Genomic DNA, 12,584 nt, shown 5'->3' with positions numbered 1-12,584 from the left:
TTCACTGTCAACACAACCACCACTATTACCACCCCCACTGAGAGGTGTGATTTACAACCAGAGGCTCACAGCTGCATCGTGGAGACCCTAAATCCACTGCTTTCCCACTTCTTAAAAGGTCCCCTATTATACTGTTTATCATCAATATATATTATAGGTCTCAGATATATAACAAACATGTCTCTGTGGCTCCAAACACCAAACAGATCATTGCAGTAGGGCTGTGCAATTAATCGTATTTTAATCGCGATTACGATTATGGTTTGCGACGATTAGGAAAACAGCATAATTGACAAAATACGATTATTTTGCTGGGTGCGCTTTCGCCCCTCCCTAAAAGCCCACTCGGCCACGTGGGAGTGACATGTGTTGTGAGTGTTCAGCGCAAGCGAAGATGTCAGAACAAGAGCAGCAACTAGTTAAAAAGAAGGGTCGCGGGGAGATTCCCAGTCGATCGCGAGATGTGTCTAAAAATAGAACAACAATATTCTGTTTTATCGTTAATGTCCTGTAACATAATGTTCCCGTGCCAGAATAATGCACTTGAACGCATCAAAGCTTTGTGATTGGCCGGCCTCACCCCATGTGTCCGGGCGTGGCTGGTGAGCAGTGCACTAGTTCGCTGACGTTGTCCGTGTCAACAGCATGGATGGTCAACAGGAGTGACAGATATAATTTTCACTCCAAGTGGGAGGATCATTATTTTTGTATCTATTCCAATTCAAAGTCCATCTGTCTCATCTGCAATGCGAGCGTGGCTTTATCGAAGAAGGGTAATTTAGGAGCGGCATTTCAAAACAGTACACAAACGCTACGAGACGGAATTCCCTCCTAATTCTGCCCTACGCTCCAAAAGGGGAGGGGCCTGAGAGCACAGCTAAATGCACAGCAGCCCATTTTCACCAGGCCCAACAACAAGAGCAAGGCTGCTACCACAGCATCTTATCGGGTCAGTCACGTTCTTGAGAAACACATGAAGTCTTTCGAAGACGGCGAAGTTATGAAAGAAGCTTTCCTGGAGGCTGCGACGCGCTTTTGTGGGACAGTAAAATAACAGCAGCATTTCAACAGGTTTTTGATATAATAAAAACTCAATTTAGATACCGTTATTAATCAGCTGTAAGTTTTAGTTTGTTTGAATTTATTCATGATAATTATTGTACAAAATGGTATAAGAATGCAAACATTAAGATCTGTTCTGTTTAAATTGATTATAGTCGATCAGTTCATAAACTAGTGTTGCTTGCATCCTATTTTAAAGGCATTTATTTGTATACTCTAATAAAATGCAACAAAAAATGGGTTTGATTCTATTAATGTTGTCTTTTTTATTGCACTGTTGCTGCAGCAGATTACTGTGTAGCTTCAGATCTGAGTTGTCTTATTAGTAAGCCTAATTTATACTTTTGTAGCAACACTATTTTTATATAATGGCTAGGGCCGGGACTTTAACGCGTTAATTAAGATTAATTAATTACACAAAAATTAACGCGTTAAAAAAATTAACGCATTTTAATCGCACTTATTTTTGCACCGCGGAACGTTTCTCACTGGATGAGTTTCAGGCGTACCGATTATACTGGAGCACCAACTAACGTTCATGACTTCAGACAACAACAAACCACAGTGAACAACAGTGGGAAATGTTGTTTTAAAAACGGACGGATGGAAGCGTCGATAAGAGCACGGTTGTGTGCAAATTATGCAAAAAGGAATTCGCATATCACCGCAGCACATCAAGCCTCAAGTATCACCTCAATGCAAAACATATAGCAGCTAGCGTGGAAGCTAGCGTGGACGTTAGCCTCTTTTATCGCGTTCACACCAAAAAGAGCCGGTACTAAAATTAGTTCATGAGAACCTTTTTACCCTCACGAAAGTCCCTGCTAGAGAGCAGAGAGCTGCTAGAGAGCAGGGACTTTCGTACGGCTCTCTTGTGAGAAAAGAGCTATATTTCTGATTGGCTGGGCGGATTGCAAACCACGCCCCGTAAAACTCCCAAAAAGTTTTGTGAAGCCGCCATTTTATTATCCTCGCATTAGCATTATTAGCATTAGCCCAGCGCAGAAACGCAGAGAGACTAACTTCTGGCAACACAAAATAAAACATGGGAGCGGTGGAGATGAGGAGGTGTCGGCGTTCTGGCGATTTACTCGGAAGGCTTCAGTAGAAGCTGCTGGGACTCCCAGCAGCTTCTACTGAAGCCAGTCCCTAACTCCGGGGACTTTGGGTGGTAGTATACGCCGTGAAGTGGTTTGCGGCCTGCCAGTAAAACCAAAGAAGAAGAAGTGACGTCAGCGGCTTCATTTGCCTAATCCTCCCCCAGGTTCAAAGAGTTCTCATGAACCTTTGTGGGAAAAGTACTGCGGTGTGAATGCGCCTAATGGTATACTAAAATCCATGTGAAAAAAATTGCTTCTCACTGTTCTCAGGTAAAATATTTATATGTGATTAAAAATGCGATTAATTTCGATTAATTAATTACAAAGCCTCTAATTAATTAGATTAATTTTTTTAATCGAGTCCCGGCCCTAATAATGGCAAAGAAAGGGTTCTTCAGAGTCTTTTCTTTTTTTCCTGTGTCATATGTGGCAGCACTGCCACAAGTTCCTCTTCAGAGAGGGTCTTCAGTACAGGTGGCAATATTGTCACCTGCCTGCGCTCATCTCTGAAACCAGACCATGTAAACAGCCTGGTGTTTCTTGCAAAAAATCTTTAAGAGATGACATGAGCAGCCCTACCAGCATGGTGTGACCATGGTGGCCTAAACATTTTTATTTGGTCTTAAATTGTAGTTCAACATTTATTTCCTGTTACTTCTAGACCATGACGGTTGGCCAACCTTCAACGTTTAACTGAGTGGAATATGTTGAATATGTTTTACCAAAATGTTGGCTATATGTTAAGGAGTTTTCAGTAGGTTGTGACAGTGCACTGCAACATGTAGGATTTAATTTATTTTGGTCTAATTTATTTTTATTTATCATATTAATAATATATGTTTAGTATGGTTTTGGAAGTGCGCTCCAACACATTTATTGATCTTGTTTATTGGTAAAATATTATTTGTTTTAAAGTTCAATAAATGGTCAATGAATAATCGTCAAAATAATCGTGATATCAATTATTGACCAAATAATCGTGATTATGATTTTTGCCATAATCGCACAGCCCTACATTGCAGCATTACCCATAATCCCCTCTGTTTCAGCCCTGTTTCCAAAGTGCTGATTCTCTGTCTGTTACTTTAGATGAAAATAAGGAGCCCCTCCCCACGCCCCTCTGAGAGAGGTTTGGTTACAAAGAACACAATGGTGCTCTAGGAGGAGATTCAGGCGATAAGGTGGGGGGGGGGGGGGGGGGGGTTACCTTGGTTGGTGATTGGCTAATGGTTACTCAAGCCAAAACATCGTTATGACATCATAAAGTGGCCAAAATCTGATCAGCTCATTTTCAGACAGGTTTTTATAAAAATGGATCAAAAAGAGAGAGAATATTTGTTCCTGAAACTTTCAGAATCTCTTTCCACATGTTGATGTAGAAGAGACATGAAGAAGAGGGGACACATGTTGATGTAGAAGAGACATGAAGAAGAGGGGACACATGTTGATGTAGAAGAGACATGAAGAAGAGGGGACACATGTTGATGCAGAAGAGACATGAAGAAGAGGGGACACATGTTGATGTAGAAGAGACATGAAGAAGAGGGGACACATGTTGATGCAGAAGAGACATGAAGAAGAGGGGACACATGTTGATGTAGAAGAGACATGAAGAAGAGGGGACACATGTTGATGTAGAAGAGACATGAAGAAGAGGGGACACATGTTGATGAAGAAGAGACATGAAGAAGAGGGGACACATGTTGATGAAGAAGAGACATGAAGAAGAGGGGACACATGTTGATGTAGAAGAGACATGAAGAAGAGGGGACACATGTTGATGCAGAAGAGACATGAAGAAGAGGGGACACATGTTGATGTAGAAGAGACATGAAGAAGAGGGGACACATGTTGATGTAGAAGAGACATGAAGAAGAGGGGACACATGTTGATGCAGAAGAGACATGAAGAAGAGGGGACACATGTTGATGTAGAAGAGACATGAAGAAGAGGGGACACATGTTGATGTAGAAGAGACATGGAGAAGAGGGGACACATGTTGATGTAGAAGAGACATGAGGAAGAGGGGACACATGTTGATGTAGAAGAGACATGAAGAAGAGGGGACACATGTTGATGTAGAAGAGACATGGAGAAGAGGGGACACATGTTGATGTAGAAGAGACATGAGGAAGAGGGGACACATGTTGATGTAGAAGAGACATGAGGAAGAGGATTTTGCATAACGTTTAACATGCTGATGTGTATAGAGTGGTGCAGTGATGACGTTTTCTTTACATAACATTTTGGATTATTGCAGAAGAAAAGATAAGTGGCAAACACATAATTATGTTCAGCAGGATAATCTCCTCATTTAAGCATAAGTGCAATTGCAAGAAGCAAAAAGCTACGGTAAAGATCCACATCACGGTACCATTGCTGCACGTCACAACCGCTAAGCTAAAGGTGGCTATTTTTTGGCGGGAAGAGATTTAGTATTCTTATTCAGTCACTTGTTAGCAACCGCCAGAAGCTAAAAACGTTCACTGGTGAGGTATTTACTAATCGAACAAGGAGTGGTAAAATGCCAACTCATATCCAGGTTTTAGGTCTCATTTCTGCACCGCTCAATAAGGAGTGAGTTTATAATGAACACACATGTACAGTATGAACACTTGTTTTTGTTATGCATTTTTAAACGTTATGTCATCTGAGTATTATGGGACTACTTTCTTGTGTACAATTATGTGTTACTTTCTTATATTTCAAGGAGCTAGGCTACTTTGTCTAATGCTGCAGAAACATGAAGGTGGTTGAACAACATATTGCCTTAAAACGTGATTTTTGGTAAATATTTTTACATTTTTGTCTATGGACAAACATTTAAAAAATTGTGTGACTGCTCTGATTTTTAATTGCTAGTTTTAATCTTGTCGAAGTCTTGCTTTCCTCTTGAAAAATAGGTCATCAGAATGATTTTCGTCATCGTTTTTGGCGACAAAAACAACATTTGACAAGCACTTTGGAAGAATCATATATGGCAGGCAGCTTCTCCATTCAATAACACACACACACACACACACACACACACACACACACACACACACACACACACACACACACACACACACACACACACACACACACACACACACACACACACACACACACACACCACACACACACACACACACACACACACACACACACAGCTTTGTGATGAGAGTATCTGTGGCAGAAATCGGCCACGGCTGGCAGGAAATAAAACTTGTATCTCTGTCTCTTTGGCCTTGGGTGGATTAGCCTGCTCAACGGAGGATGGCTCTTACTCTCCCCTCCACCCCCACAGCTTTTCCCTTTTCTCCTTTTATAAAAGATCTGAGGAAGTGAAGAGGGGGGGGGAGAGAAATACTCCAGAGAGGATATATCTGTCAAAAGCTCCGACTCGTGCAAAATGGAAACATACATTACTAAAATAATCAATGGCATATTATTCCACATGTGGACGTGTGTTATTGTAACCTCGGATGATCTCCTTCAGCTCACCACACCCCGGGATTATGTTGCTGTGAGCAAAAGCTGTTTTCATAGCTGATGTCATTTTTTTGAAACTTCCCTTTTTACTGCGATAATGCAGAGCTTAAGCTTTTCAGGACGCTCGACCCCGTCACGCCTTCCAGCAGCAGCAACTCTGATCTGGAAACGACTGCAGATTCCCAACATGAGTGACCGAGAGAGTGACTTTAGGCTAGAGCGGATAGATACATATTTTGTGAAATAGGCTTGGGGTTTTCTGTAGTGTGTTATATAGGTTTTAGTGCATGTAAATGGTCTGCAAAGGCTAAAATCTGTGTGTTTCCTACTACCGGAACAAAGTGAAATCACTATGTAACACTCACACTGATATCGACTAGCGCTCCAACATATTATACGTGATAGGCTAAGGGGCGGGACATCTCTTAGTAGTTGACCAATCACAACAGAGCCGGCCAGCTAACCAATCATGTTGAATCGGCCGTGCGTCGGCCACAGGCAGTCGGACAAAGACATCACTCTGATTGGTTGTTCAGCTAGCGAATCAGTGCATGAGAAGTGAAACGGTTGCTTGAGAATGTCGTCCACAAGCAACACTCCAATGGCTGATAGCTCCAGTACCGCACGAAACATGTTTTCGATGGACGAGAGTGAAAATGGAACGCACACGCTATTTGTTGTTTGTTTAGATCACGCAGTCTGTTCTTCTTCTCTGTCTTCCGGTTGTTGCGTCTTTTGAATGACGAATACACACTACCGCCGCCTGCTGGTAAGGAGAGTTATTGCCACTCACGCATACGCAGTTCGTACGTGCTCGGCTGAAGTATGAGAGTTCAGTCTTTGCGGTGTGTTCCAGTGCGACACATGGCCAACAGTCGGCGTCGGCGAGTTCTCTGGTGACTGCTTGGTGTGTCAGGGCCTTAAGGGACTGTATGAGAGTTCAATGGGTTCAGAAAAGGTCAATGATAGAAAGTTGACCCCTACACTACAGACTTCTGACAATATGACGAGGAAACGACTCTTTCAATACATTTCTCACAGTTTTGTAAGCAGTGTCTTGGAGATGTATAACCCAGACTTCAAACCCTGAAAGAGAGCCTTACATATATATATATATATATATATATATGTATGTATGTATGTATGTATGTATGTATGTATGTATGTATGTATGTATGTATGTATGATCCCTGGGCTACTCCACCAGGCCTAACATCACAAATCTTGGGATAAAGATGGACCCTGAACTCAAGCTTGACAGCCAGATCAAGGCAGTTGTTAAAAACAGCTTCTTCCACCTCAGGCAGCTAGCCAAAATAAAACCTTTTTTAAATAGTGACCTCTTTGAAACGGGAATCCATGCCTTCGTCACCTCCCACTTGGATTATTGTAATGCACTATATATGGGGATAAGTGCATCCTCCCTTGCTCGCCTGCAGATGGTGCAAAATGCAGCAGCACGGCTACTAACTGGCACACGCAAATACGAGCACATTTCCCCCCATCTTATCTTCGCTCCACTGGCTGCCCGTTCATTTGAGGATTCATTTTAAAACTCTTTTATTTACTTTTAAAGCCCTCAATGGCCTGGCCCCGCCCTACCTCTCTGAGCTGATAGACAGCTACACGCCCACTCGCACTCTCAGGTCAGCTGATCAGTTGCTCCTGAGGGTGCCAAAAACAAAGTCTAAGCGTAGGGGACCGTGCTTTCTCTGCTGCCGCCCCTAAACTGTGGAACGACCTGCCCTTGCTCATCAGACAGGCTCCCACACTGACTGCTTTTAAATCCCGTCTTAAAACCCACCTCTTCTCCTTAGCATTCGGAAACAAGTAGATTGTTGCTTTTATTTGCTTTCAGTGGTCTATTGTTTTTATTATATGGCTGTAATTTATTTTTTAATTATTACGTTTATTCTGGTTTGTTTTGTGTTTGTATCTTGTATTTTAAATGTATTTATATTATGTTGTGTGAGCTTATCTCTCTGTACAGCACTTTGGTCTGAAGGTTTTAAAGTGCTATATAAATAAAGTTGGATTGTATGTATGTGTGTATGCATGCGCGCGCGTGCGTGTGTGTGTATAAAAAACATAATTGTGTAAATGTAGGTCCAACAGCATTGAATCACACCAAATTTAGAAATGTGGGACGATCACTGAATACTAGGGATGCACGATATTGGTTTTTTGAAACCGATACCGATAACTTCCTGCTTCTCAAGACCGATACCGATAACCGATAATAATATAATATATATATATATATATTAAATGTAAATGACATGAGCATTACTACTATGAACAAAACAAAGCCAAGAACAGTTTTGACTCTTCAAAGTGACCATATTTATTTTCCCAAATAAAGTTCTTGCCTTTTTCAAAAGCCTTGTTGATAGGTAAAAGCCCCGGTGCCTTTGCAGCTGGCTTTGGATTCCCCGCTAGTTTAGCAGCGCAGGCGTCTTCGTACGCTTTTAACACACCATCGTAGCGATGGCAATGTTTTAGGTGACTAATCAGGTTGGAAGTATTATAGCTTGTTGCCTTTTTCCCTCCTCGTGGAACTTCTGCATTGCATTTGTTAATACAAATAGCAAGCGAACTATCTAACTCTGAAACTTTGAAAAAGTCCCATACTACCGACGACATGTTTGTTTACTGTCCTGGCTTCACGGCCGCACACCATTTACGTCACAGCCAGGCATGAGTTAGGGAGCGCTGGATTTGTGAAAAACTCCCCTCTTCCTAAACCACTAATACCACAGTACTGGCAAAACGGGAGGAGCCGAGTGAAAAACAAGCGCCCCTCATCCCAATCCACCCACACCGCAGTATTTATTCTTTTTTTTACCCAAAGAATATATTGTATATTATCGGGGCTATTAATACTTTTATCGGGTTTATCGGGATGACGTCATAATTCCTAATATCGGACCGATAATTATCGTGCACCACTACTGAATACGATACGGTGAATGCCCTGAAGGAAATTAGTTTTGGACTCCACATAAAAACCACATACTACAAAGCAACCGATAAAAGTAACTAACATGTTAACCCAAGACTTATGCACACACACACACACACACACAACCATATTGCATAACCATCAAACGTCTCATATAAAGGTATTTTTTAACGCCACTTTTTGCTGTGACACGGTAAATGTCCCCGCTGTGTGACGAATAAAGGAAATCTGATTCTATATTACATTTACTTCTGAGGCAATAAAAAGGGAATATTTCAAAGCCCCTCTCCACACAGGGCTGCTCTATATATCCTTATTTAACCAGGTAAAAGTCTCATTGAGATTAAAACCTCTTTTTCAAGAGCGACCTGGCCAAGAGGGCAGCATGAACAAAGTTACAACAAATGAACACAAAACAATACAGGCAGACGAATACAGCGGTCGTGTCTGAATGAAACTGAACTCAACACAGCGACATCTCGGCTCCTTGATCCAGATGTGTGGACCAGCTGAGCCCCCCTCCAGGCTGAAACCCCCCCTCACTGCACATGCCTCTCATAATGGATGCACACGGTTCCACCCCGGGTCCCGTAGTCACAGCAACCGTCTCCTAAGTGGGCCGGAGAGGTCCCCGATGAGCTTGTGGATCGACCCTTATTCACACCATGGGGAACGCAGAAGCTAAGTAGACAATAACACGACTTCATGACAGGAGATGACCATCCTCACACCATTAACAGCTCATCAGGAGACCCTTAAACTGCAGTAAAGCAACAGTGACTTTATCACCGTGACTTTATTACCTGTCAGTGCAGATTGAGGTTAAGTGCCCCCGTTTGTGTGCAGGATTTAAGCTTCAGTGTAAAAAAAAAACAATTAACAGTGGGATTGTGCTGAGCGAGCGGTAGCTCTTGTGGTTTCTAGATGCTGACGGAGCGTTCAGAGGAACGTCTGAGGTACTTTTACTGGTGCAAAGCAGCAGAACACCTCGATTTGGGTTTAATTTATAAACAACCGCGCTTCTTAATCCCATGATGCAGTATTACAGCAACTAAATGTTTTCCAAGCTGGCTTTCTATTGTCGTGTGCAAACTTTTAGAGCTTCAGCAAGCATCTCGCAGCAACAATGTTTACATTATTCCAGAAATAATTTATGGGAGAAAAGTGTTTACCTTCTTAGCTGCACAAATATTATTAGCAAAATAAACTTTAAAGTAAAAGTACTTATAATACCGAACAATGGTCAGGTTGTAGTTTTCATACTGAAGTACTTTTGATTATTAAATAGACTGTTGAGTGGTTTGTAAATCTTAGTTTCTAATGCATGTTAAATAGTATGTAAAGTAACCAGTTGATCAAGCTACTAAATAAATGTACAGTAAGTGAAGTAAAAAGTATTGGGATCCTGCTAATTTAATATTGCACTTCAATATTGCGATTTCAATGACATTTAAATTAATGGTGCAGCCTTATAAGAATCTAAAATCTGTACCCAAATATCGCTCTTGTGGCCTGGCTGCAGTTTGAGAGGATGCAGCTGGGCTCACACGCCCCAGAGGGTTGTGTGTTTTGGAGGGTGAATCCTCCTGGTGGTCTGGATGGAGAACGAGCAGGTGGGGCACTGAGGAGAGAGCCAGCACTTGGTCCAGGTAGTGACCCCTAAAATAGAGCCGTGTACCCCATCCCAAAAAACAATCCTCCGGCTGGGGCACAGAGACTAAACCTACTGCACTCGTCCCTCTGGGAGTGAAGCACACAATGGGTGATGTCTCTCTGCCAGAATACAAATGAGAACAGCTGTAGCGCAGACTGCAAGTGATCCTCAGTCTGATGTCAGTCTGCAGCATCTGCATCCAAACACTGCCACAGAGCTACCTCTTCTAATCTGCACAGCTTTCCAAACAATACAGCACATATTTAATATTTATTCTACTTTATTTTATGAGTATTTTGTCATATGACACTGAACATAGTTGTTGGTATCAATCAAACTTCATTTATACAGCCCTTTTCTTTCACACAAACCAAAAATACAAATAAAACTATACCCTTCCCAAGCGATAAATACTAAGCAACACATAACTTAAAATAACTAAAACAGAAGTCAATAAACACAGGACTGAATAAACAAGTATTCAATTATTTAAAATAGATAATTCAATTAAAAAAATTGAATAAAATAGAAATAACAAATAAATACAATATTCATAAATACATGTTAATTAAAATAGGACTGGTTGAGTGTTATAAGTATGGGGGTTAACCAGTTCAAATCTATATCTCATGTTAATATTTCTCTTTATTTTAATGTTATAACATGTTGTTTTAAAATAGCTTTTTATAATGGTTTTATTTTTTTGTAATTTTCTCACAATGTATCTTCTTTGACTGTGTTTATGTAATCACCATACAGTATACACCAAGGCCAATTCCTCACATGTGTAAACCAAACTTGGCAATAAACCCGTTTCTGATTCTGATGTCATCAGGATGGAGTATTTGGGAGTGTGGAGGAGGGGGAACCAAAGGGTCTGGAGAGGGGGGCGGCCCCGTCTGTCTGAGGGCCCCATTGTGAAGAAGCCACTTCCTGTCTGGAGAAATGGCAGCATTTTTGTCATATTATTGATTGCTTTATTGTCCTAATTAAGGCTGTAGTGGCTGAATGGCTGGCTGACTGAAGGGGGGGGGGGTCAGGAGTGTTTTCCCTTCAGCAACAGAAGCTTGGGTTATTCTTAGCTCCCTGCCGCCAAGCACTTACACAAATACTACCATTTTTTTTATTTGTGCTGTTGTATTTGCTGTAAAGTGTTTTTATTGTATGTACAGCACTTTGGCTCGACCAAAAATCGTTTTAAAAATTTGCTATATAAATAAAACTTGATTTGATTTACCAAGTGTATTTTCAGAGTCACTTCAAAAGGTCCAGTACAACGACTGTCATAATAACAGATGAACGACCGTAACCAGGCACTTCAGGTCAGTCAGGCTTTGAATTGTTTAATATTTGGAGCGATACTTAACATTAAAAGCATTTGGATGGTGGTGTTCTTTTCCAATATATACTTACTTACTTACTTACTTACACTACTACATAAACTAACGCAGGCTCGAGGAGACCTCGCTGGCTATGCAATGCCACGCACTTACACAAATACAAGCCAGAGCATTTTCAGACACTATAAATATCTTCCAAAAAACGTTACGGTCATTTAAACTCGCCCGCGGTACAACAACTGTCCCAATAACAGATGAACAACCGTAACCAGGCTCGACAGGTCAATCAAGCCTTAAATGTAGTAATATTTGGAGCAATACTTGGAAAGAGTCTGGATGGCGGTGTTTTATTTCCTAAATAGAATTTAACCATATATACAAGAACAAAACTGTAAGGATTATTAAATATTTGTGTTTATCTGCAGGTCCTTCTAACTAGCTTACCTCCAGGAGTAACATTATTTCCACGGACAAGATGCACATAACTACCAGTTTGTGTTACTGCATGTTAATTGAAAAACTAGCACACTTCTTTAACTATTCCCATTGTGGATGCCAACCTTGAATGCTCTATCAGAGTTTAAGCTAACATTAGTGGTTGTGTCTTTTGCTTTATTGGACTTAGAGTAATTTATAGTCTAGAAACCGCTACTAATGTAACCCAATATATGTTTCCATGTCTTCTACATGATCAGTGGCTGGTGAAGAGGTCAGAATATACCCCTTATTATACCATATAAGTCAGACATTTTCACTTACTCATGAAGCTAAGTGGCAGTTATTTCAGCCATTAGAAGACATTAGAAGTCTGCTTTTGGTTCCCTCTATATGAAATCAAGGACCAAATATATAAAAAAACCTACTAAGAATTGAAAGTACTCTTGCCTCGTCTATCATTGTAAACTGCATGACCTCAGAAGAAATTCTGAACATCGTCATCCTAATAATTTGAAAAAAGCCCTGCCCAATAATCTCTTGTAACCCAATCCTAA

General features: G+C 41.0%; 1 protein-coding gene across 2 annotated transcripts in view; it reads right to left on the bottom strand.

Annotated features, from left to right (window-relative positions):
* LOC117547445 (arf-GAP with coiled-coil, ANK repeat and PH domain-containing protein 3-like) overlaps positions 1-12,584 on the bottom strand; it is a 107,477-nt gene that overhangs the window by 64,931 nt on the left and 29,962 nt on the right. The window lies entirely within an intron of this gene.

The sequence above is a fragment of the Gymnodraco acuticeps genome, unplaced genomic scaffold (genome assembly GCF_902827175.1).
Source record: "Gymnodraco acuticeps unplaced genomic scaffold, fGymAcu1.1, whole genome shotgun sequence".
NCBI classification, from domain to species: Eukaryota; Metazoa; Chordata; class Actinopteri; order Perciformes; family Bathydraconidae; genus Gymnodraco; species Gymnodraco acuticeps.
The sequence above is the reverse complement of the archived record's forward strand: the minus strand, read 5'-3'. Positions and strand labels throughout refer to the sequence as shown.